The sequence below is a fragment of the Vulpes vulpes genome, chromosome 15 (assembly GCF_048418805.1).
Source record: "Vulpes vulpes isolate BD-2025 chromosome 15, VulVul3, whole genome shotgun sequence".
Classification (NCBI taxonomy): domain Eukaryota; kingdom Metazoa; phylum Chordata; class Mammalia; order Carnivora; family Canidae; genus Vulpes; species Vulpes vulpes.
The window spans coordinates 90,575,677-90,578,845 of NC_132794.1; positions in this window are offsets into that span (position 1 = coordinate 90,575,677).

Consider the following 3,169-nt stretch of genomic DNA (forward strand, 5'->3'; position numbering starts at 1 on the left):
TCAGGTCATGATCTCCAGGTTGTGGGATCAAGTCCTGTGTTGGGCTCTGTGCTCGCGAGGAGTCCGTTTGAGATTCTCTCTCCCTCTCCCTCTTCCTCTGCCCCTCCCCTGGCTTGCTGTCTCTTTCTCAAATATAAAAATAAATTAAAAAAATTTTTTTAAAGAGTTTACCACTTAGAGTACCTAGTATATTGTTTTCCTGCCCTGTGTTTTTATCTCCACATTTTTAGGTCTAAAAGGATATTAGCAAGCAAACATCTTATCTCTGGATAAACAAGGGTAGAAGAAGATTCAGAAATTTGATTGTAAAATGCTTCAATATACCAGTTGTTTGTATAAAATCCCAGGAAACCTAAAAAAAATCTTTTCAAATGTCTACAATGTTAAAAGTTATTAAATAATGCAATAGAGTTCATTTTTAGAGGAATTATGCAAGTGCAGTTTATTTTACATAGAACCCTCTCTTTGAGGACATCGAGAGGAAATTCCAATCATAGGATCTGTAGAGATGAAAGATTGAGAAAATTACAAACTTCAAAGTTGCTAACAGGCTAGATCTTAAATGTTTTCCCCATGAAGAAGAAATGATAATTATGTGAAATGATAGAGGTGTTAGCTAACACTACAATGGTAATCATATTGTAATGAATCAGACCAACACATTGCACACCTAAACTTACACAAGGTTATATGTCAATTATGTCTCAATTTTCAAAAAATAAGGTTATAAAAACCCATAACACACAAACCAATCAACCAGAAACAGACTCAGGAATACAGAGAACTAGCTGGTGGTTGCCAGAGGGGATAGGGAGGTGGAGGGGGGCATGGGTCAAATAGGTAAAGGGGATTAAGAGGTATGAAAATATATGCACATATATAATCCATCACACCTAAGACATTGAGATAACTCTGTTCTCCAGGAGCATGGTGAGCAAAGCACAACATTTAAAATAAAATAAAATAAGATATAACTATGTAAAAAAAAAAAAAAAGAGCAACAACACCCAAGTCCAAATTGGAATAAATTTAAAAGTTGTCAATTCTTTGGCTAAGCTGAAAACAACCCAAATGTTCTGCAAAATAAGAGCGCCAACAATTTATGTACAACAATTTATTCAGTCTTGCTCCTTAAAAAAAGAAAAGAGAGATCTTTAGGCCCTACTATAGAAAGCTGCAATAATGGGATCCCTGGGTGGTGCAGCGGTTTGGCGCCTGCCTTTGGCCCAGGGCGCGATCCTGGAGACCTGGGATTGAATCCCACGTCGGGCTTCCGGTGCATGGAACCTGCTTCTCCCTCTGCCTATGTCTCTGCCTCTCTCTCTCTCTCTCTCTCTCTCTCTCTGTGTGACTATCATAAATAAATAAAAATTAAAAAAAAAAGAAAGCTGCAATAAATATTATTAAATGAAAAATAAAATAAAAAATAAATTTAAAAAATATATAAATATTATTACATGAGAAAAGCAACTTGCAAATATAATTTATATAATCCCATTTGGGTAAACATTTTTATATACATATTTATATTCAATTATGTATATTTTAAAACCTATAAGATCATCTAAAACTTAACAGTTGTTATAATAGAGTATAGAATAGGAGGTGGATCATCAAAGAGGATTTACACTCTCTATATTTTTATCACATTTAAATTTTTACAGTGAGAATGCATTAATTTTGTACAACAGGTATGAAAAGTTCCTTTTGTGGGAAGTTTTTCACATAATTAGGAATTAGTTCCCTAATAAGATAAATGGAAAGAACCTTGTCCCTATTATCAGGGAAGAATAAAGATTGAAATTCAGGAATCATTACTCTTTACCTTCCTAGGACTTGGCTCTAGGTCTTAAATAGACTTGGCTGCTTGCTTTCTTTTTTCTTTTCCTTTTTTTTTAAAAAAAGATTGATTTTATTTATTTATTTATTTATTTATTTATTTATTTATTTGAGAGAAGGAGAGAGAGAGAGAGAGAACAAGGGGAGAAGGAGTTACCAAGGGAGAGAGGAAGCAGAATCCTTGCTAAGTCAAGGAATGCAGACTGAAATCCAAGAGCATGACCTTACCTGAGCTGAAATGGAGAGTCAGATACTTAACCAACTGAGCCACCCAGGTGCCCCTGGCTCCTCCCTTTCTGAATGACAAAGGACAGAAAGACCTACAGAGGGTACAAACTTTCAGTTGTAAGTAATAAGTTCTGGGGATCTAATGTACAGCATAATGACTATAGTTAATAATACTGTATTGTGTACTTGAAATTTGCTAAGACAGTAGATCTTATTTTTCTCACCACATAGACACACACACATGTACACTCACACATGGTAACCATGTGAAGTGATAGATGTGTGAATTAACTTGATTGTGACAATCATGTCATAATATAATATACACATATATCAGACCATCACATTGTATACCTTAAATTTATACAATTTTTATTTGTTAATCATATCTCAATATAGCTGAGGGAGAAAAGAAGAGAGAGTGAGCAACCTGAAGTTGAGTGGAAGTCAAAACTGACCAAGCTCATCTCACCCTTAGGAATCCCAAATAAAGGCCTGGTCTGGAAGATTCCAGGTGGTCAACAAAGTTACCCAGTCAAAATATCCAGCTCAAGAGTCCTTAGTCATCCAGCCTGAATAATTTGACAATAAATTAATCTGATAATTCTTTATTTTCTAGTTGAGTTTTCCAGTGTAGATCTGGCTGGGAAGGGTTCTGAAAAGGGAGCAACAAGGATAAAAAGAAGAAAACAAAGACAGACCATTGCCTCTGGGGAACACTCAGGAAAGATGATATGGATGCCAAAGCAGAAGACATGGCCGTATGGAAGTAAGTTGGGAGCCCTTCGAGGACCCCAGCACTGTGACTGGGGTGACTCTTCCTCCCTAGTGGACAGAAGGGACACCAACTCAGAGATGTGTGAGCAAGAAGCTTCAGTGCCCTACTTGCTTCACCACCGGAGTTTTAAGAGGGTAGGGTTTTGGCTGCCTATTGAAATCTCAATCCTTCTTTCTAGTTCAAATTCTCCCGTCTTTAGAAAACCTTCCCTAAATAAGCCTATATGACTTATAGTCAGTTTGTAGCAACTTAATACCTTATTAAATTACATTCTTATATTACTACCTTCCTGGGCTGTCAAGGTCTCTAAGGGCAGAAATCATG